The following is a 24,848-nucleotide window of genomic DNA, read 5'->3' as shown; positions in this document are numbered from 1 at the left end:
ATACAGTCAACTACTAAAATAAAATATAACAACTAAGCAACCTAAAAGTCTAATAATAAAAGATCAGATCAGTGAGAATGGGCATCGAGCTCAAGATCATGACAAGTGTAACATAATCAGCCTCATCCTCGATCGAAGGGTCTAGTCCGAGTGGAAGATGTCAAGGGACGGAATGCAATGGGCTGTACAAAAGCTAGCTCAGTGGATGCGGAGGGCCTAGACTGAAGCTGAGTCCTAATAGCATCTAGCTAGGACAAGATTCCCCTCACTAAAACTCGGAGCCCATCAAGATCAGAAGAGAGGAAGTCCCTGGAGTCTCTGATATCTACTCGGATCAACTTAAGTAAAGAACGAAGCTGGCTGTGGAGTCTCTCTATCTCTTGAGCCAAATCAGCCAACTGAGATGAAGATGTGCTCGAAGTGCTCGCTCCTGTCGATAGAGAATCTAAAATCAGTCTGATCTCCCTCTCAATGTTAAAAATTCTGCCACTGAACCTGAGAAGAAAACCCTCCATACTCTCCAGTCTAGTACTCAGATCAGATAAAAGCTCCATCAATGAGGATATGTGTGGCACGACTGAAAAATTTGAGGAAGAGTCAGAAAAAAAACTCGATGGAGGCTAGTGATACTGCTGCTGGTGCACCTGCTGGAGAATCTGCTCCTGATATTGCTGAAACTGATGGAGCTGCTGAAGAATCTGATCCTGAAACTGTTACTGCTGAACAGATAGAATGCCTGCCACTCTCTCAACTAACAGTCCCATGTCATCCTCTCCTAAACTAAAAGATGGCACGGTACGGCTTGACGATGGGGGTACACTGACTGAGGATCCTGCCTCAGGCTCCGATACAGGATGATCAACTGGACTTTGCTTGGGCAAAAGTGGTGATGATGGACCCTCCCTCTCAGCATGCTCCTCCTCCTCGGCTGCAGCTGCATGGCCCTTGGCTCAACGGTCATCTACTCTAACAAACCCTATGCATCGAAGGGAGTGATCGTTGTAGGTGTCAGTGTTTGACATTCTACAAACAATCTCTCCCTTAAAGCTCACTCCAGACTCCCTAAATATCATTGTAAGAGCCATACCATAGGGCAAGAGAGCCTTGGATCTGTTCAAGGCCTTCCTCATGGCATCGATCATCAAGAATGGCAGATTTAGGAGAGTCTCGGAGACAACATGGTGCATCAAGCAAATATCTCTCTCAGTCATCAAATCATATCTTCCTCCTCTAGGAAAAAAAATTTTGGACACCATATGGTGGAGCAATCTCATCTCCACGCTCAACTCCTTGGCCTCAATTTTCATAGATCCCTCCACATCCTCTCTTCCAAGGATAGTCCTAAGCCTGATTTCTTTTCTGAGAAACTCATCTAGGCAGCTACCCTCACAGGGCATCTAAAGGAGTCTACCTAGCCTAGATGCATTTAGAATGATTTGGACACCCTTCACAATTGACCTCAAAACTCCATCAGTGAAGACTAGATTAGAGTAAAATTCTTTGACAAGATCAATGTACACGGGTTTGGATAAATTGCAAAAAATTTCCATCATTGCCTAATCAGTTTCTGACCAATAGAAAATCCATCATTTCTCAAGAAACGAAAATCAACATTCCTTCCTAGAGCTATCTTTCTTGCAGATATAGGGATCTTACTTGGGGTGATTGGAGGAGAGATTTGAACTGGTGCTTGGGCAGTCTTCTTCCTCCGTTCCTCAGCCTCCAAGGACTTCACTGACTTCTTTCTCTATGGCAATCTCATTTTGGGGGCCATTGTCCCAAAGAGAGTAGGAGAATCGGTCAAGGAGACAGAGAAGAATGAAGGATGGATGGAAATGAGGAGAAGAAAAGGATTTTGGGGTGATTGTCTCAGATTTTGGAGATTAGAGCTTGAGATTTTGATGGAGAGCAAGAGGGAGATGGTTTTGATCAAGGATATGCTGAGAGAATGTGTTTGCCCTAGAATTTGCGGTAGAAAATCAAAATTTTTTAGCGATTAAGGGGATGGATTTGAGGGACTATGGCCGGTGGAGAGCTTGGAGAAGGGTTTCAGTATAGGACGAGAAGAGGAGGAAGAAGTATAGTAATTGAGTCACCCCACTTAGGTTTTAAGAGAAAAATTTAAACAGGTCGGCTTACACATAATCCATTCATCCGATCAATTTGGATGCCCCATGGGATGCCTCATTCAGGAAAACATCAGTCGATGTGAAAATAATTTAAATATAAGAAAAAAATCAAGAGAAAAAATTTGAAAAGGCTTATATCGACTTGAGATGATCATGAGGAGTCTAGATAAATTTTGGTATGATTTTTGATAAAATATTTCAATAAAAAAAAATTCAAAATTGTATCTGAATAGCACTGATGATTTTTTAATTATCTTGAAAAAAATTTTAAAAAAAGATAGATGCCTTCCAAAATTAAGATAATAAAGTCAAGAGATTTTGGATAGATTTTGGGAGTGAAATTATGATTGAAGTTTAAGCAGAAGGATCTAAGATGCCCAATTCTCTTTTAATTTCATAAAATTTATTTTCATTTAGTATTTTGATAAAAATATCAGCTAATTATTTTTTAGTATTTATGTATTCAAGTGTTATATCATTATTTTGAACATATTCTCTTATGAAATGATGTTTAATTTCAATATGTTTTGACCTATAGTGTTGGACTGAATTTTTGGTTAAATTAATGATACTAGTGTTATCACATCTTATGGGGATATTTTTAAGTTCAATACCAAAATCTATGAGTTGTTGCTTTAATCCACAGGATTTGAGCACAGCAACTTTCGACTGCAATGTACTCGATCTCGACCGTAGACAATGTTACCAAATTTTGCTTATGGCTAAATCAAGAGATTAAGTTCAGTCCTAAAAATTGACAAGTTTCACTAGTACTTTTCCTATCTAGTCTACATCCAGCAAAGTCCGCATCTGAGTAACCTATTAAGTCCATAGAAAATTACTTTGAGAAGCAAAGTCCTAGATTTTATGTTCCTTTTAAGTATTTAAAATTTTTTGTAACAGTATTTAAGTGAGATTCCTTAGGATTTAACTGATATCTAGCACACATGCATACACTGAACATTATATCAGGTCTATTAGCAGTAAGATATAATAGAAAGCCTATCATGCCTCTATAGAGCTTTGAATCAATATTCTTGTTATGTTAATCTTTATCTAATTTACAGAAAGGGATCATAGATGTACTTAAACTTTTTAAGCTCTCCAATCTAATTTTTTTTAATAATTCTCTTGTGTATTTACTTTGAGTGATAGAGATTCCTTCCTTCATTTGCTTAATCTGGAGTTTGAGTAAGAAGTGGGTTCTCCTATCATGCTCATTTCGAACTCCCCCTGCATGAGCTTGATAAATTCTTGGCACAAAGCTTCATTAGTAGATCCAAATATAATATCATCAACATATATTTGTATAACTTGAATTTTTTCATCTTTTCTTTTTATAAAAAGAGTTGTATCAACTTTTTCTCTTGAAAAATTTTTTTTCTAGTAAGAATTTACTTAATCTTTCATACCAAGTCCTAGAAGCTTGCTTTAAACCATATAATACTTTATTTAACTTAAATACATGATCTGAAAATGATTTTTAAAACCTGAAGGTTGCTCTACATATACTTTTTCAGCAATGTAACTATTTAAAAAAGTACTTTTAACATCCATTTGAAATAATTTAAAGTTCATGAAACAAGCAAAAGCAAGCAGCATTCTAATGGCTTCTAGTCTAGTAACAGATACAAATATTTCATCAAAATTAATTTCTTCTTGTTGATTATATCTTTTAACAACTAATCTTACTTTATTTTTGATTATATTTCTATCTTCACCTAATTTATTCCTATATACCCATTTTGTTCCTATTATGGGATGATTTTTAGGTCAAGCAACAAGTATCCATACATTATTTTTTTTAAATTGATTTAGCTCTTCTTGCATAGTAATTATTCAATTATGATTTTTTTCAGCTTCATCTATTATTTTAGATTCTAGGTGTGAAACAAAAGCTACATAGTTACATACATCTCTAAGAGAGGATCTAGTTCTTACCCCTTGAGCTGGATCATCAATAATTAATTCTTTGGGGTGATTGTGAACATACCTCTATTTTTTTGGAAGATTACCTGTATCTTAAGGTTGTTCTTGAGTGTTCTAATCATTAATACTTTCATCCTCAAGTTTTTCTTCCAATTGTTTCTTGTTTCGCTCATTTGAGTCACTGATGGTGAGCTTTTTCATTCCATCTTCTATGTTACTTGTATCATCAGCACCCTCTCTCTTCCTTGATGGAAGATCATTAGCTTCATCAAAAACTACATGAATTGACTCTTCCACTACTAGTGTTCTTTTATTAAATACTCTAAAAGCTTTGCTAGAAGTGAAATAGCTAAGAAAGATAGCTTCATCAGATTTAGTATTAAATTTGTCTAAGCTATCTTTGTCATTATTTAAAATAAAACAATGGCAACCAAAAATATAAAAATATTATATGTTAGGTTTTCTACTATTTTTTCATAACTCATAAGGTATTTTCTTTAAAATTGATCTTATTAAAGCACGGTTTAAGATGTAACATGCTGTGTTAATTGCTTCTGCCCAAAAGTACTTTGTGAGTTTGTTTTCACATAGCATGGTACGAGCTATTTTTTTAAGGATCTTATTTTTTCTTTCTACTACTCTATTTTGTTATGGTGTTCTAGATGCTGAAAAATTATGATCTATATCTTTTTTATCATAAAATTTTTCTTTTCAAATTCAGTACCATGGTCACTACGAATTGAAATAATTGATAAATCTTTTTCATTTGAAACCTTTCGACAAAACTTAGAAAATACTGAAAAAGCTTCATTTTTAGAAACAAAAAATAAAATCCAAGTGAAATATGAAAAATCATCAATAATTATAAAACCATATCTTTTACCTCCTAAACTAGTTGTCCTTGTAGGACCAAATAAATTTATATGTAAGAGTTCTAAAGGTTTAAAAGTTGAAACAATGTTCTTAGATTTAAAGAAAACTCTTGTTTGTTTACCTAATTGACATGCATCACAAATTTTATCTTTGTCAAAACTAAGTTTTAGCAAACTAAAATCTAATTTTTTTTTAATAATTTTAAAAAATATGTGATACTAATATGTGCAAGCCTATGGTATCAAAGTAACTTGTCTCATTAATTTTAGCATTCATGGCCATAAGACATTGCATGTTTTACATGGAAAGATTATCCAAATTAACCATGTACACATTGCCATGCCTATGCCCAATGAATCTAGTGCCATCATCAAAAGGATAAGTTACAATGCACATAGATGATTCAAATATTACTTTATAACCTTTATCATATAATTGACTAATACTTAAAAGATTATGCTTGAGACTATCTACAAGTAACATATTTTCAATACAAGTGAAGGGAGTGATACCAATGTTACCAATGCTGATGATCTTTCCTTTGCCATTATCTTCAAAGGTGACCATCCCTCTATTTTTAGCTTCCAATGTGATGAATTGAGATTCATCACCAGTTATGTGTCTTGAGCATCCACTATCAAGATATCACTTCTGTTTTATTGCTTGAAATGCAAGATACACCTGCACACATAAAGTCAAGTTTTAACCTTAGGTACCCAAGCTAACTTGGGTCCTTTGGGATTAGTCACAATGATTCTTTTTGGAACCCATATTTTTTAATATTTTTATCAATAAATTTATTTGATAAACTTGTATAAGCTTTATGTCCTACCTTGCCACATTTAAAACAAGTAATATTTGGCAATTTGCTCATGGATGCATTAACAAAAATATTTTTCAAAAATTTTTATTTTCTAAGAGTGTTATAGCCAAGTCCGACTTTATCGTATATAACTTTTTGACTATCAATAATTATTTAAAATTTATTTGAACTTAGAGTAAATCTATTAACTAGAGGTTTCAACTGGATTACCTCTTCTTTTAGATCTTGATTTTCTTTTACTAGGATTTTATTAAGCTTGAAATTTTATCTTTTTCTTTTAATAGAGATTGATTCTTTATTTTTAATTCTTTATTTTTGATGTCAGCTTTTTCTTTTTCTTTAGCTAATACTTGATTTTTTAATTTCAAATTTTTATTTTTTGCTCCTAATTTTCTTAGATCATCCAAAAGTTCATGAAAAGCATCTTGTAGTTCTTCATAAGAAAATTCATTTTGAGTTCCAGGGGTTACCTCATTTTCATGTGCCATGAGACACAGATTGGCTTCTTCATGGGATTCTTCATTTGTGATGGAGTCATCACTGTCACTTCACGTAGCCATCATAGTCTTTTTCTTTTTGTACTTCTTTTGATCTTTCTTGAGCTGGAGACAGTCCGATCTAAAGTGGCCCAACTTCTTGCATTCATAATAGATGATAGACTGCTCTTTTTTCTTATCTTTACTTGACTCTCCTTTAGCTGGTGGTCTTTTCTTGGTCCCTTGTATCATTCTCCTCATGAAACATCTGAATTTTCTAATAATTAGGGTTAAGTCCTAATCTTCTTCACTATTCTCTGATTTCTCTAAATCTTCTTCTTCTTGAGAGCGATTGTTTTCTTTCTTCTGGTCTCTTCCTCAGTATGTTGCTTCATGGTCAGCTCGTGAGTCATGAGGGATTCAAGAAGCTCCTTCAAAGATAGAGTGTTTAAATCTTTGGCTTCTTGAATTGCAGTGACCTTTGCCTCCCACAATCTTGATAAAGATCTGAGTACTTTTCTCACAAGATCACTGTTAGAATAATATTTGCCAAAACTTTTCAAATTGTTTATGATGTCAGTGAAATGGGTGAACATTTGAGTTATTGACTTTTTAGGTTATATTTTAAATAGTTCATAGTTGTGCACAAGTATATTGATTTTAGACTCCTTTACTTGGTTTGTGCCTTCATATGTAACTTCTAACCTATCCCAATTTTCTTTAGTTGAATTGCAAGTAGAAATACGGTTGAATTTATTTGTATCTAAAGCACAGTATAAGACATTCATGGCTTTAGCATTGAGTTGAGCTATTTTCTTATCAAATTCATCCTATTCACCTTCAGATTTAGGGAGAGACACAACATCAATCAATTTAGTAAGTGTGTGGGATCCATTTACTATGATATTCCACATATTATAGTCAAGTACTTGAATAAAAATTCTCATTCGAGCTTTCTACTAGGTGTAGTTTGACTCATTGAAAAGTGAAGGTCGGTTGGTGGATTGTGTCCTTCAGCTAGGGATGTACCAAATTAGGCTGTCATTGATCTTTAGCTCTTGATGGTTAAATCAAGCAAGAGCTAGAGCACCAGACTCTGATACCACTTGTTGTCCAGATATAGAGCCCAAGAGGGGGGGTGAATTGGGTCTTTTTAAAATTTTTGTGATTAGTGCACTCAAGTAATATGCTGTACTTATTAAGTGAAGTGAATTGATTAGCTATGAAAATAAAATCAATTATAAATGATAGGTAAGTAAGTATAAAGCACAAAGAATAAGTAAAAAGATGCAAGCACAATAAACACAAGAGATTTATAGTGGTTCGATGTCAACCTTGCATCTACATCCACTCTCCAAGTTCCTACTCGAAAATTCAATCCACTAAACGAATTTCAAGAATACAATATGTCGGACAACCCCGACCCTTGCTATCCAAGCAAGAACATTTATTTTTCGAGTACAAACCAACTCTCAACACTTCGATTTCAGATTTGGATCAACCTATCCGAGTTTTGGAAACTCCAAAACTCAAAATCCAAAATACAATAGGAGGAAAAATAGTGTACAGAAATTTCAGTACAACCACCTCTTAAATGAGTACAATAAATGTAATAGAAATACAATACTTAAGGGAAAGAAGCTTTTGCTGAATATCCTCAGTGGATTTGCACACTTGATTACAGTTGGAGAGTGGTTGGTGAGCTGATTGAATGCTTTTTTTCTCTCTTTTAAGGATTTTTTGAATTTTCACGGATGTGAGCTTTGAATGTTTGAAAAAATTATTAATTTTCCACCTTAAGAGAGCATTTATAACCTTTATTTGGACTTGAGAGTGTCTTAGTATCGATTAAAAGCCGTTGAAGAGTATTTAATGTATATTAAATATATCAAAAATGGATTAAAAACTAACCATTATGAAGCTCACTCCGAATGGATCATCCTATATGGGATGCCTCATTGGCAATGGGACGTCCCATAGGACAACTCATTTGGCCAGACAAAAAATTGGTTCTCTATTTTGGTCTCAGAGTCTTAGGGGTCGTTTCACATAGGTTGTCCCACTGCGTGCCATAAGCTAAAATAGTGCATGTCGGCTATCCAATGAAAGGGGATGACCCAGATGGGTCGCTCCATTTTGTTCCAACCAAAATTTTCATACATTTAAGGTCCCAAATTTACCAGAACACTTTCAAATGCTCTCAAATAAATTTAAATCAATTCGACACTTCCAAAGACTTCAAAAATTTCTCCAACTTGCAGAAACTTCAACTTTAGCACATTTGATAGAACTTTTCAAAGTTAATATTTTGGACTATCTGAAATATTATAAAAATATTCTTCAAAGATAAAAAATTCATTAGTAGTCCCTTCAAATAGTTTGTGATCATAAAAATTAATTCTTGAAGCAATAATTTGAAAAATATATGTGCCATTGAGGATTTTTTTTGATAATAATTGGAAGAGTGCATTTGTCAGATCGTGCATTGATAAGTGGTATATTTTTATATTTATTGAAGGTATTTTTGATAATTTATGGTACTAACATATTCTTAAAAATCTAATTTCATGAATAAATTAGATTTTCTTATAAAAATAAATAATATAAAAAAAATAAAATTAGAGCATATTTATGAAAATAGATGTTGATTTAATTGAGTAATTTAAGCACTAAAATAATAAAAAATTTTAAAAAAATTTAATTCATATTTTTTCTTATTTTTTAGGCAAAAATTAAGCCAAAATTAAGCCAAAATATCCTAAAAAATATTGAAATTTACCTTCGATGCACGGTGGACCGACCGCTCGGTCCACAAAATTAAGGGCACGGTCCACAGGAATAGTTTGCGGTCCACAGTGCGGTCCATGATGGGTGGAAGTCTCTTTGCATGATTCGACAATCGAAAATGAATCTGGAGTCTGATCTAATGGCTGTGGTGGTTCCCGACTTTGTTAAGGAGAGATTTGCGTGATCCAACAGCTGAAATTTCATGTGGAGCACGATCAGACGGTCAGAAATGCATCCAACTTTGATAAGGATTAAAACATCAGATTTTGGACTGATCTGGGCGGTTCAAAGGTGATCCGACGGCTAGAAATTAATGTAAAGGGTATTATATGAATTCTAAGGGTTTTAGGACTCCTTTTCCTACCAAAAAAATATGAAAAATTCACTTATAAATAGAGGGTCCGGGAATAAGAGTAGAGAAGAAAAAAAATTAAAAAAAAACAAAAAAATAGAGAAAAAATTAAGAAGCTTTAGGGATCAAATATTGAGAGATTATGGAGCAAGAGAACTTGATGCGTGGCTAAATCCCTTCAAATCCAGGAATACGATGAAGCCTATAAATAGATTTTTATTTTTTTTTATATTTAATTTTTATGCAATAAAATTATACTTTTATTTCATATCTTTTTATTTTTTTTGAGGTATTGATCCAGCCTACACGATCTATACCCTCTATTGACGTACCGTGATCCCTGGATACGGTACGTGCTTTAGAGAGATAGATCGTGGTATGTTAGATTAAATCTTGTATCTTGTAATTGAATTTAGATAATTTATACTCTGATAGGACAAGCTGTAATCTATTGATACAATCCGTATCTCTTAGAGATAAGCTATGCTAATATCTTAATCACAAGAATTAATATTACAACATAAGAAAAAAAAAATCTAATTTACATGGTAGATTTGAAATTTTTGGATTATTTTTTTGATTTATTTTTTTTCATAAATTAATTTATATTTATAATTTAATTTTTATTATTTTATTTCTTTTAATCCTTCTACAATTAATTCTCTTTTATTTTTTTTAAAAAAATGAGATAATCACCCTAGATCCTCGTGAAAACGATCCCTACTCACCTTATCTATATACTTTGAGTTGATTTTTATTCTTGACTACCTACAACAGTGATCAAATTTTGATGCCATTATCGAAGATCTAGGTATGATTATTTTTTTTTTAATTTTTTTTAGTCATTCTTAATTTCTTTTTATTTGCTTTCTAATTGACTTAGTTACTTAGTCAAACTTATTTTCTTTCAAAAAAAAAATCTCTATATTGACACCTCATAATCCACTTAGAAAATTAGATACTTAATCATAAAACTTAAAAAATAAAATAAATCAATTTACTCTTGACTAACTACCAAATATGGCCATCTTTTCTTCTTGCATTGCATAATTTCATAAAACATCTTAAGGACACAAACCCTAAACAAGATAAGGTGAAGATTTCATCATCCTTTCTTGGCCCACAAACCACCATCCTGCATATTGTATTGACCTAAATCTTAACTTAAAATCAATTAGACGTTGACCCCTAAGGACTCTCGAGCTCAATAGGACAAGGGATCAAAAGAGTTGGACTGGGTTAGGGTTAGTCAATTTGACTGGTGTCTAGAAAAGTGCTTCGGGGACTACGTCCTGAAGGAAAGTGATTATTTAATTGGTTTCGTTTGCTTATCTGATCAACTCAGTTGGTGTCTAAGAAAAGTAACGGAGGGATCCCCACCAACCTTACACTTACCTGGCCAGTTGAGTGCCTAGTCTTTTACTTGGAGTGCTCAAAGGCAACCTTGGCAGTTAGGAGCTGTCTAGATCTAGGGTTACCCTTAGCTAGGATTGTCTGCATAACTTGATTACTAACCTACAACCATTAACCCTAATTAAAATACTCTTTTCTATCGTCTCTCGATTTAGGACTCCTTAAGCTCTCATCTTTAGAATTCTCTTCTCATCTATCTCTCTTTCCTCTTCTCTTAAAAAAAATTATAAAAATAATTGAAAATTCTCAAAATTTTTCTTGGACAAGGATATCTGGTCGTTTAGTGAGAATTGATTCAAATCCTACCCTACTCCAAAAAAATTTTGAGTCCACAATGAGTGAAGTCAATCAACCTCAGGTCCTAAAAGATCTTTGCTATCCTGTTGGGTCAGCCCAACCATCTTGTATCAGACTTCCCCAAACCAATGCAACTTTTGAAACTAAACCTCAAATCATTAACATTCTCCCTAAATTCACTGGTAATGAAGATGCATATATTTTTATTAGAGAATTTGAGGAAGTATGTGACACCATGAGAATACATCAATTGTCAGATGATGCTATTAAACTTAGGCTGATTAATTTTGCTCTCAAGGACAGTGCTAAGAAATGGTTATATAGTCTGCCCAACCACTCGATCACAACTTGGGATGGATTTGTAAAAATTTTCTTGAGAAAATTTTTTCCACATCATAAAATAGTCAAGTTAAGAAATGAAATTAACCAATTTTATCAATTTGGGAGTGAGCCTTTCTGGAAGTATTTTGATCATTTCAAGAACATTTTAACCCAATGCCCACACCATGAAATTGAGACTTGGAGACTATGCCAACCTTTTATGAGGCACTAGACCCAACTCTAGAACCATGCTAGAGTCAATATGTCAGGGCCAGTTTATGCATAAGGAAGCCAATGAAGCCTGACAATTTTTAGAGGACCTAGCAGAAAAGAGCCTACAATGGGAGATAACTAGGGAACCCGATAGACTCACACCTTCAAGAGGGGGTGTATATCAAGTTCAACCTTTCCTAACTGAAGAGGCTAAATTTGCATCTTTAATCCATAGGATAGAGGCCCTAGAACTCAAAGGACACACTCAAGTGAACCAAGTTGCAATAACCACTTGCAATAGGTGTAATGCCACAGACCACACGATGGAAGGATGTCCTTTCTTGATGGGTCCAGTCGAGAAAAAAGTAGCACAGGTGAACGCAGCCTATCAAAGATCTACAAATGATTCCTACGCACCAACTTACAATTCAGGATGGAGGAACCATCTCAATTTTTCTTGATCATAAGGGTCAAACTCAAATAGACCTGCCTTCACTCAACCCAACCCCAGACCCCCTCAATCATCAAATAATCCATCAAGTTTCAGTAATGATCAAAGGCTTAACTCGCTAGAAAAGAGTCTAGAAATCCTAACGAAATCGACTACTAGCACCAACACTACACTGAACAACTTCATGCAGACCACAGGTCAGCTTTTAACTTCCAACACCCAGGCTATTACCCATTTAGAGATACAATTAGCTCAATTAGCCATGGCTGTAAGTGAAAAAAAAAAGGTAAACTATTGAGTCAACCCGAGGCTAATCCTAAAAATCAAAACAATCAAGGACCACAACAAGGAGCCTAGATCAACCAATTAAATGTAATTCACACTTTAAGGTCTGAAAAATAAGTAGACAATCATGTCGGTATACCTGAAGATCAAGGTGACCCATTATTTAAATCACCTCATAAGCAAGTAACCGATCAGACCGAGTTTAAGGATCCAGATAAGTCTAAAGAGTCAATAAAGATTAATAAACCACCCAAGCTACTTGAAGAATCCACATCAGGGATTAAGCAATTTGAGACATCACCCATCAATCCTGTAGCTCCTTTTCCAAATAGACTTAGGTCCAACAGACACTCAGCCCATATGGATCAAATCTTAGAGATATTTAAACAAGTGAAAGTAAATATCCCTCTACTAGATATGATCCAACAAGTTCCCACATACGTCAAATTTCTCAAAGACCTGTGCACAAAGAAGAAGACCACTAATATTCCTAAGAAAGCTTTCTTGGTAGCTAGTGTGAGTTTATATCTTTCAAGCTACATGTCAGTCAAGTACAAAGATCCAGGGTCTCCTACAATCTCATGTCTCATTGGAGAAACCATCATTGATAGGACCTTATTAGACCTAGGGGCTAGTGTGAATGTCTTACCTTATTCGGTCTATGAGAAATTGGGGATAGAAAAATTAAAGCCTACAGAAATTATATTACAATTGACAGATCGATTAGTGAGAATCCCCAAGGGAGTTGTGGAGGATGTGCTAATCAAGGTCAGTGATTTCATTTATCCTGTGGATTTTGTGATCCTAAAAACTGAACCAGTGTCAAACCCAAAAGGTCACATTCTAGTCATCCTAGGTAGACCATTTTTAGCAACCACCAATGCCCTGATCAACTGTCGCATTGGACTCATGAAGCTCTCATTTGAAAACATGTTCATTGATCTTAATATTTTTAATCTTGAAAATAAAAAGGATCAATTAGTCAATGTAAACCTGATCTAAGATGAGATTTATAAGCCCATTGATCCAGAGGAAGAAGATTTTGACTGTAATCTCTGGTCAGACTTAGAATCTGAAATTGCTTATAAACTGTCCATATCCTATAACCAAAGAGTTCATCCACAATGGCAACCACCTATCGAACCACTTGTAAGGATGGATGAACCAATACACAAGCCATCAATTGAGAAAGCACCTAAACTAGAACTCAAAATACTCTCTGAGTACCTCAAATATGCGTATCTAGGTCCATCTGAAACTCTGCATGTAATCATAACATCAAACCTAGATCCAACCCACGAGAAGGAACTTTTAGCTGTCTTAAGAAAGAATAAAGAAGCTCTTGCATGGACCATGGTTGATATTAAAGAGATTAGTCCTTCAATTGTCCAACATCGAATTTATTTAGGGGAGGAAGCCAAGCCAATCAGAGACCCCCAAAGAAGACTTAACCCAGCTATGAAGGAGGTAGTGAAGAAAGAGATTCTCAAGTTACTAGACAATGAAATTATCTATCCCATTTCAGATAGTTCATGGGTTAGTCCAATTCAAGTAGTGCCTAAAAAGTCTGGGGTGACAGTAGTCCAAAATGAAGCAAATGAGTTAGTATCGACTAGAATCCAAACTGGATGGAGAGTTTGTATTAATTACAGAAAATTAAATACGGTCACAAAAAAAGACCATTTTTCTCTACCATTCATTGACTAGATGTTGGAAAGGTTAGCTGGACATGAGTTCTATTATTTTCTTGATGGATATTCTGGCTATAACCAGATTTTTATAGCACCAGAAGATCAAGAGAAGACCACATTTACTTATCCATTTGAAACTTTTGCCTATAGACGTATGCCCTTTGGTTTATGTAATACTCCGTCTACTTTTCAAAGGTACATGGTCAGCATCTTTTCTGATATGATCGAGAAATTTTTAAAAATATTCATGGATGATTTTTTCATCTTTGGCTCCACCTTCTCCGAGTGCCTACATCACTTAAGACTGGTCTTAGAAAGGTGTAAGGAGAAATATTTAGTGCTTAATTAAGAAAAATATCAATTTATGGTCAAAGAAGGCGTAGTATTTTGCCATGTTATCTCAAAAAAGAGAATTGAAGTGGATAAAGTCAAAGTAGACTTGATTGCAAATCTATTACCACTCAAATTAATCAAAGATATTCGCTCATTCTTAGGACATGCTGGCTTCTATAGGAGGTTCATCAAAAATTTTAGTAAAATAGTTCGACCACTGATCAATCTTCTTGCCAAAGATGCCAAATTTGATTTCACTTTCGAGTACCTCGATTCTTTTGAGCATCTTAAAAAGGCACTGACATTCGCACCCATCATTCACCCATCCGATTGGACTCAACCCTTTGAACTCATGTGTGATGCATCTGATCATGCCATCGGAGCTATTTTAGGACAAAAAATTGATAAGCTACTGCGAGTCATTTACTATGCCAATAGAATCCTTAATGATGTGCAACATAACTACTCAACCACTGAAAAAGAGTTCTTAGCTATCGTCTTTGTCCTCAAAAAATTTAGATCTTATTTGGTTGGATCACATATCATTGTATACACTGATCACTCAGCCATTAGACATCTCTTAACAAAGAAAGATGCAAAAGCATGTTTGATCCGATGAATTTTACTTCTTCAGAAATTTGATCTAGAAATCAGGAATAAGAAAGGAACCGAAAATGTAGTGGCTGATCATCTATCCTGATTGACTGATGCACCCTCTAACGAACCATCAAAAGAAAAAAAATTTTCTGATGAACAACTCATGTCTGTGACCAAAGAACCGTGGTATACTGATATTGTCAATTATTTAGCCACGAGTAGGATTCCTTCTCACTGGACTACTCAAGACAAGCATAAATTTTTTGCCCAAGTAAAGTATTTTATTTGGGATGATCCATATCTGTTTAAGCAATATCTTGACCAAATCATTAGAAGGTGTGTACCAAACCATGAGGTTAAAAGCATCCTATCCTTTTGTCATGACCAAGCCTACGGTGGCTATTTTGGATCCAAAAAAACTACCGCAAAAGTTCTCTAATGTGGATTCTATTGGTCCAATTTGTTTAAGGACGCACATGAGTACTGTAAAAATTGCACTAGGTGTCAACAAGTAGGACGGATCACAAAAAGAGACATGATGCCATTAAATCTGATCTTAGTTGTTGAGATTTTTTATGTGTGGGGTATCGATTTCATGGGACCACTTTCAAACTCTTTTGAGAATAAATATATCTTAGTGGATGTCAATTATGTGTCCAAATGGGTTGAGGCTATACCATGTAGATCGAATGATAGCAAAATTGTTATCAAATTTTTAAAAGAAAATATCCTTTCTCATTTTGGAATCCCTAGAGCCATTATAAGTGATCAGGAAACATATTTTTGTAATAGATCCTTTGCAATCCTGATGAAGAAATAGAACATCACCCATAAATTGACCATACCCATCACCCTCAGACTAGTGGACAAGTTGAAGTTTCAAATCGTAAAATTAAACAAATCCAATAGAAGACTGTGAGCACCAATAGAAAAGATTGGTCATTAAAGCTAGTGGATGCTCTTTGGGTATATCGCACTGCCTTCAAAACCAACTTAGAAATATCTCCTTATAGGCTTGTATTTGGTAAAGCTTGTCACTTACCAGTAGAGCTTGAACATAGGGCTATGTGGGCTATCAAAAAGTTAAACATGAATCTAAACAAGACTGGATAACATAGGAAGCTATAAATTGATGAACTTGAGGAAATCAGGAATGAGGCATACGACAATGCTAAGATATATAAAGAATGAATTAAGATATTTCATGATCGAGCAATCCTTAGAAAATCATTTTCATCTGGTCAAAAAGTTTTTTTGTATAACTCTAGGCTACATTTATTTTCTGAAAAACTTAGATCTAGATGGACAGGACCCTATATAGTAAAAGAAGTTTTCTCTCATGGGACTGTAGAGATCAAAAATTCAAGCAATGGTACTACTTTTAAAGTAAATGGACAATGATTAAAACTATTCTTGAAATTACCTAATGAAATTGAAGAGGAGGTCATGGTTCTCCATGAGCCTATTTATTCTGATTGATTCTGTATCACAGATTCAGTCTAACTGAAGACTTAAAACTTAGTACTTTTTGGGAGGCAACCCAAATTTTTTTACTTTGTTTTAATTGATCTTCATTTTTTTAGGAATAAAAGACCGCTCTATGTAAAAGCACCTATCAATAATTTGGTCTGGCTGAAGATAATAAATTTAGCACTCTTTGAGAGGCAATCTAGTTTCAGCTTTTGCTTTTGCTTTCTTTTGCATTTTATTTAAGTTAATCAAGTCTTGCTTCGTATCTTTTGAAGAGATTTGAGCATAACATTGGCTAAGTTGGGGGGAGAACTAATTTTGAAAAGACGTCTGGATCAGGTGACATCTCTTCTTTTATCTTTCTCTTTTTATGCACCCTTTATTTTACTTCATTGAGGACAATGTCGATTAAGTTGGGGGGAAAGAATAATAAAAATTTTTAAATTTTTAAAGTCCTCAAGTAAGTTAGTATTTAGTATTTAAGTACCTGATTATACTTAAGAATCGAGTTAAATCGAATATTTTTAAAAGAAAATTGATGTACAAATTAGAGAATTTATGAAATATTAAGGGATCAAGTATTAAGAAAACTCAATAAGAAGTTAAGTTTAGAACTTAAATAGTTTTCTTTGAGTATTTCTAAATTTTTCTACCAATATCAAAGAAGAGTTTACTTCTTATGGATTTGTGTAGGGTAACTATACGTTTCTTCATATTTAAAAGAAAAAAGAGAAGAGTTTCCAAGTATTTTATGCTGAGTAACCGGGTCTTTTTGCCTAAGCAAGCATTGAGTTTCGCATCAAAAGGTATGAAGAGCAAAGAAGGTTTGTTGTAAAGCTAGTTTTAACTCGTAGCCTGTTTGATTCGAGCAAGTAGATCCGAGGGGTATTCTATACCTAGTGCCCTAAAGCCATCTAGTTTGGGAGTCATTGACTGAAAACTCGCTACATGGATCAAACAGAAAGCTTAAGGGATTAAGACACTCAATAGCGGGACAACGTAAAAGAAATAAATAAAAAAAATAACAGCAATAAATGAAGGATGGAAGCAACAATATACTTGTCCATATGAGGTTAATGATTTGGAGATAAAGGTAGAAATAATTTAAAAAAAGTTTAAAAAATATTTAGTATTCTTAGCTTAACTCCCACATTGATTAGTATTAATACTCTAATGACATACCTCATTTACGCTCTACTGAACATCAGTGGCTCTTTTGAAAATTATTTGATGAAATTCAAAATTTTAAGTTAAAAGGCACTTAATTCTAAATTCTTTCTTTACTCGAGGACAAGCAAAGTTCAAATTAGAGAGTGTGATAAGTGATATATTTTTATATTTATTGAAAATATTTTTGATAATTTATGGTGCTAACATCTTATTAAAAATCTAATTTTATGAATAAATTAGATTTTTTGTAAAAATAAATAATTTAAAAAAATAAAATTAGAGCATATTTATGAAAAATAGATATTGATTTAATTGAGCAATTTAAGCACCAAAATAATAAAAAAAATTTAAAAAATTTAATCTATATTATTTCTTATTTTTCAGGCAAAAAATTGGAGCAAAAATTAAGCTAAAATACCCTAAAAAATATTAAAAATTATCTTCGGTGCATGGTGGACCAGTCGCTCAGTCCACAGAATCAAGGGCACGGTCCACAGGAACAGTTCGTGGTCCACAGTGCGGTCCACGGTAGGTGGAAGCCTTTTTGCACGATCCGACGGTCGAAAATGAATCTGGAGTCTGATCCAACAGCTGTGGTGGTTTTTGATTTTGTTAAGGAGAGATTTGCGCGATTCAACGGCTGAAATTTTATCTGAAGCACAATCGGACGGTCAAAAATGGATCCGACTTTGATAAGGATTAAAATATCAGATTTTGGGCTGATCTAGGCGGTTCAAAGGCAATCCGACGGCCAGAAATTAATATAAAGGGTATTATACGAATTCTAAGAATTTTAGGACTCCTTTTCCTATCAAAAAAATATGAAAAATTCACCTATAAATAGGAGGTCCGGGAATAAGAGCAGGGAAAAATCAGGAAAAAAGTAAGAAAAAAATAGAGAAAAAAATCAAAGAACTTTAGGGATCAAATATTGAGAGATTATGGAGCAAGAGAGCTTGATGCGTGGCTAAATCCCTTCAAATCCAGGAATACGATGAAGCCTGTAAATGGGTTTTTATTTTTTTTCTTTTATTTAATTTTTATGCAATAAAATTATGCTTTTATTTCATATCTTTTTATTTTCTTTTGAGGTATTGATCCAGCCTACGCGACCTATATTCTCTATTGACGTACCGTGATCTCTAGATACGGTACGTACTTTGAAAAGATAGATCGTAGTATATTAGATTAAATCTTATATCTTATAATTGAATTTAGATAGTTTATACTCTGACAGGATGAGCTGTAATCTACTGATACAGTCCGTATCTTTTAGAGATAAGCTATGCTAATATCTTAATCACAAGAATTAATATTACAACATAAGAAAAAAAAAAAAATAAATTTAATTTGCACGGTGGATTCAAAATTTCTAAATTATTTCTCTGACTTATTTTCTTTCACAAATTAATTTACACTTACAATTGAATTCTTACTGTTTTATTTTTTTAATCCTTCTACAATCAATTCTCTTTTATTTCTTCTTAAAAAAAAAAAAGATAATCGCCTTACATCCCCGTGGAAACGATCTTTACTCACCCTATCTATATAGTTTGAATTGGTTTTTATTCTTGATCGCCTACGACAGTGATCATGCATCCATTGTAAAATTCAGTGCTATAATACCAATTAATTGCTATATTAATTTTTAAATATAATAAAATTTATTATATTTGTACCATCTTCATCAATAGCATCCAATTTGTACCAAACAAAGTTAGATAGATGGATGTTCTTTTTGTTTATATAAAAATTATACAATAAATTACAAAATTTTTTTAAAAATTTATATTTATTATAATTATACTGACTATATTTCAAAACCTACAATTACACTCCTGAAATATAACAACGTTACTCAACTCATCTCAAAAATATGAAATGATCAAATTACTATTTGTCCCAAATACTTTCAAATCAATGCACGATGTTAAGTCATGACCTCCGAGATGGGGTGGCCATTAAGGGGGGATGCAAACGATATGGGGGTGGGGGCAGCAAATGCGGCGGCGTAGGACCGACCTTGCCGCCGGCCCTAATGAAGGGAGAAAATATTCATTGCAACGATGATACCACATCGTTATTGTAATAAATCAAAAAAAAATTGAGAATGAATGAAATACATGAAATAGTATGGGATATTATTTATGAAAATCAATGTATTCAATATAATACGTAATAATCGAGAAAATATAAAATTTTTTATTAATTTATTATAAATTTAATATGATATCATCGTTGGCATGACTATTTTTTCCGACGAAGTGTCCGCATCACTCCAGCTTTAGCGACCTCGAAATCCGACCTGTCACTAACGAGCGCGCTAGTGAGAGCTCGTAAATCTGATGGTCCACGTTCCATACCTCTTCGTCCAAGTCCTCAAAGCGAAGCGTGGGGGATCCACGGATGCCCAGTGGCCCTGTTACGCCAAGGTGGTCATCGGGAGTCACAGCGTCCAAACGCAAACTGTCAAGTCTGCAGACTGGGATTAGGCGTTCGCCTTCCACAAGGAAAGTCTGATTCTACCGCTTTGGACGTTTCCGTTTGGGAGGAGGAGAAGAAGATGGAGGGCGACGATGATAACAATAATAAGGAGGTAGTCGATGCGAGCCTCAGGTCGGTGTTGTTCGACCTCCAGGACAGCCCCAAGCGGTCCTCGCAGGACAGTCCCCTCACCCCCCAGTGGTACACTTTGGAAGGACCCGTAGGGCTCGTTGGGGAACGATGTCCTGCTCGCGGTCTAGATCAAGACCCAGGCCGATGAGGCATTCCAGGTGTGGCAGTCGGACTCCGGTGGACTGATCGTGCACACAAGGTCTAAGGTCTACCTGTCCCTCAAGCTGTGGTACCTCCAGCTCATGGTCATCTAGACCCAGGACCTGAGGTTCCCATCTCCGCCGCTAGTGGTGAATCCCAAGTCGAAGGTGGCTTGGCCTTCGGAGCTCTACGTGAAGGACCAACTGGGCTCGTAGCTCTTCAAGACCGAGTGGGTGGCACTCTGTACCTCCTCCACCTTCAAGATCGGGAAGGTCCGGATCCGGCTGTCGACATTGGATATGAACCAGGTGTATACGAAGATGTTCCCACTAATGCTTTGCTTGGATTGGGGTACACGAGAGTTCACAGGGGGAGGAGAGAAAAGGATACTAGAAGGGAAGGGAGGAGAGGGTAAGAAAATTAATGAACTCTTGTTTGGAAAGGGAGGAAAAGAGTAAAGAAAGGTACATATTTTGTTCTTATTTGGATAGAGGAGTTAAGGGAGGGGTAGAAGAACTTTTATACATATTTTGACAAATATATTTTTTTTATTAATAGATATATTATATTTATGATATTTTGATAAATGTATGTTCTTTTTGATAAATATGTTTCTCAAACTGTTCTCTTTGATTTTTTTTTTTTTGGCATTCATATAAATCCATATGAATTTATTCGAGAATGATTTTAGCTTTTTGAAATATCCATACCTTTTGACAAATAAAAAGTTAATATATGAATTTCTAGATAGTTTAACTAAAAAAATATAAATTTTTAAGTAGATTGATGTTCCTATAGCATTTTCTTCTGTACTTAAATATTTTAGCCAATATAACCCAGCCTTTAGACACTTTCTACATTGTAAGCAGGCTATGAACAGATCTAAAGGAATATAAAATTTTCATCAACAAACTCATTATAAGTTAGCTGATCGATGGCCTCGGGTTGACAGCTGCATACATTAACCACAACATATCGTACAGCTACACACCCTGAATAAATGGCGTTCATAGCAAAAGGATATAATCTTATAGCAAAAGTATCACAATACCACGTGTCAATATAGAAAAATCATTCATTATCACAAATCATAATATCACCATATTATCCTAGAAATGTCATCACTACACCAATCCAACAAAATAAAAGTGAAACGTCATCACTACAAACCATAATATCATAATATAGAAATATCGTCAGTACACATACCACAATCCAACAAAATATTACCATATACCAACACCAAGTCCAAAAACTAAAAGCTAGGTGGAGAAGAGAAAGTAGGTGGATGAGGGGGATTGGCATCGAAAACCATCCGAATCAAAAAACTTTTGCGCCTTACCATTGGTAATCTAAGCAATGCTCTCAACTTATTTGGATTATCTATAAGAAAGAGATAGTATTCGTCAAAAAGACTGTCCTCAATGCCTAGCTCAAGAACTAGAGCACCAATCTCATCCTCTTTAATAGGAAGCCGGTATTTTCTTGTTGATGCTTCAATAGCATCTGCAATACTCTTGAGCCCATCCCTCAAAATTTCAACTTCATCTATCTTAGCTTCTCCCTTAGCTTTTTTAGAGAAAACATCAGATCCTTGGGAGCATGTATCAGGCGAAAAGGGAGAAGACTCAAAGAGAGAACTATTCACATTGTGTATGTCATCACCGGTTCTATCACCATAATTTTCATTGTTATCATTTTCATCATCCTCATGAATCGATGCTTGATTTATCCATACCATGTAATCTATATCATCAATAATATTCATATTACCTTCCCTTCTTAACCTCTCCCTCATCTCAGAAACTGTCTTAGCTTGCTCACCAAATAAAGCACGCATAGCTTATCATAGTTGGAAAATGGCTTGTTCCTCCATTCTTAAAACTCAGGATTACTCTATAAAATAATAAATAACTTTAGTAAGATAACTTGAATGCGAGAAAAGGGTTCCAAAAAAAGTTTAATCGTTGAAGTTAATAGATATATCTGAATCAGTGCATCCCAAACTTTCTTTTCAGCATCAAATATTCCAGTCTCTGGATTCTAAGTAAAACCACTCAAACCACCCTTAAAGAAGTCCCACACTGGAGCGAACTTCTTTTTGACATATTTGATATGATTTTTTAATTTTTCCTTATCAAATTTTTTGTCTAGAAACTTGTCCCGCATCTCTTGAAGAATGTTGTCATATGCTAACATAGTAAATGTGCCATTCACTCGATTTTTAGAATAATTTTGTTGCAATAAGGCATCTAAAAGAATATCATTCATGGCATTTGTCCAGATAATACAATCTTCCTTGCTGTTTAATTCTAAAGATTTTCTTTTAGGTGCCATATAGATACCAACACAAAATTAGCATTTGCATGTACAATGTAAAAAGTAGTAATACAAAGATGCAGTTAACTTTATCATCCATCACACCATAATATAGATCAAACATATTCAAATATTAAAAATTTCTTAACCATACATAGGTTCTGGTAAATGTAACTAAAGTACAATACATGATAAATTTTGGATATTATAAGAAATACAAAGATAAAAAATATTATGTCATGTAATCCATCCACATGGCAGCTGCTATTGAGTTCCTAATCCCTTCTCCTCTATGTTCATCCTCTGCATCATCAGAAGGCTCAGAAACGAGCTCTAGCTCAAGATATTGATTATTAAGTTCTTCATCTATTTTAGAAATAAGCCCCTCATCTGGATCCACACTCATCAAATAGTTATGTAAGATAGAACATGCAACAAAGATTTGCTTATGTGTTTCAACACAAAAAAAAGGTTCATCAGCACTTACTATGATTGGAAATCACTTCTTAAGTATACCAAATGCCCTTTCAATTGTATTGCGTAGTGATGCATGTCGAAGGTTAAATAACTCTTGCATATTTCTTGGTGGATTTCTTGAATAATCTTTTACAAGATAACGTACTTCTCTATAAGGTGGAATTATTCCATCCTTCATCATGAAGCCAGCATCAGCAAGATAATTTTTTTTTAGAAAAGTACACTCATCATATATGCATTGTAAGGAATATATATGTATTTAAATTATTCTATTGATTTAAACTTTTATCTTGTGAAATTTTTAGTGAAAATCTTCGTGTTAATGCATTCTTTAGAATCCTAGAGTTAGATGCAGTCTCTTCCCATCCAGGCAAAATATAGGTAAATTTGAGATCAAAAGTATAGGCAGCCAAAATATTTGGGGATAATCTTTCCTACCCTGATACCTAGGAGCAAATGTAGGGAAAATTTTTGCACGAATATGTGTTCCATTAATTGCACCAATACAATCCTGACATTAAAATTTTGTTACTTGATGAGATATAATATACATATTATAAAATAATTTATAATTCAGAGTATATCTTTCATCTTAAAAAAAAAAAAGAACCGAGAGCTATTAAGTATTTCTGCAGGAACTTGAGATCCATTGGGTTATCGTAGGAATTTTCCTTCTAGTTCTATGATAGCCTTTAAAACAGTATGAAAATGGTGGCTAATTGTCTCTCCAGATTGGTTAAACATGAATTATACTAGGTGATTCTTGAGTTTGTATCCCATTAGCATAAGAAACATAGCAACCTGTTCTTCTACAGTCACTCGTTGTGTTGGTCGAAGACCACCCTCTGATCTTAAAATGTGACGTAATTGATGAAAGGCCATTGTTCCCATTCGACAAGTATTACGATATTTAACATCACTAGCAAGATCAACAAGCAATAATTGTCAATCTATATCTCTCTTCTCCAAAACTTCTCGAGGAATTTCAAGTCGCTTTCTCTTAAGCCTTCAGCGTAAGAACCACCAATAAACAACAACACAAACAACTTGTGCTGTAGCCATATGATGCAACTATTGTAAATTAAAGAGCTCATCATCATTGATATAAGCCATGTTATAAAGAATCCACCATGAAATAAACCTATAGCAAGTAAAGGGCAATCATAAGAGAATAAACGTAACAATGTAAAGAAGATCAATTTGTCAAGCCTATGTTCTTATATCCATGTCATATGAATAATAGCACCCCCCCCCCCAACTAAGCTTAATTAGAAGATTAATTATACCTTTAAACATCAAAACATGATGACAACTCTTGTATCTTCACTTGTTTTCACTCAATTAAGGTATTAAGGGAAAGTTTGTACACTTGCAAAAGCTACAGGACTATTGCTTGATGTTAGTAATTAAATTTTTATTATTAGTCTACTATTATTTATCATAAAGTCACATGAAAATGAAAATGACTTCTATTGAAAGCTGTACAATACATTTCAGACAAAATACCATTAGACATTCATATTACTATAAAACTTAAACTTGCTGAGGAAGATCAAGAGAATCAAATTCAACATCCATCTGACTATAATATTTCCACAACAAGAGTAAATAAAATTGTAACTTCAAAAAGTAACTCACAGATAAGGAGAGGGGAAAATGATTTCTCCTCCAATATATACCCTGCA

At 34.2% G+C, this 24,848-nt stretch overlaps 1 pseudogene; it reads left to right on the top strand.

The window, feature by feature from the left end:
• Window positions 1-613: 613 nt before the first annotated feature.
• Window positions 614-20,825, top strand: LOC105032906 (multiple C2 domain and transmembrane region protein 14-like; annotated as a pseudogene).
• Window positions 20,826-24,848: the final 4,023 nt, after the last annotated feature.

The sequence above is a fragment of the Elaeis guineensis genome, chromosome 5, assembly GCF_000442705.2.
Source record: "Elaeis guineensis isolate ETL-2024a chromosome 5, EG11, whole genome shotgun sequence".
Classification (NCBI taxonomy): domain Eukaryota; kingdom Viridiplantae; phylum Streptophyta; class Magnoliopsida; order Arecales; family Arecaceae; genus Elaeis; species Elaeis guineensis.
Note: the sequence above shows the minus strand (reverse complement) of the source record. Positions and strands in the feature narration are given on the sequence as shown.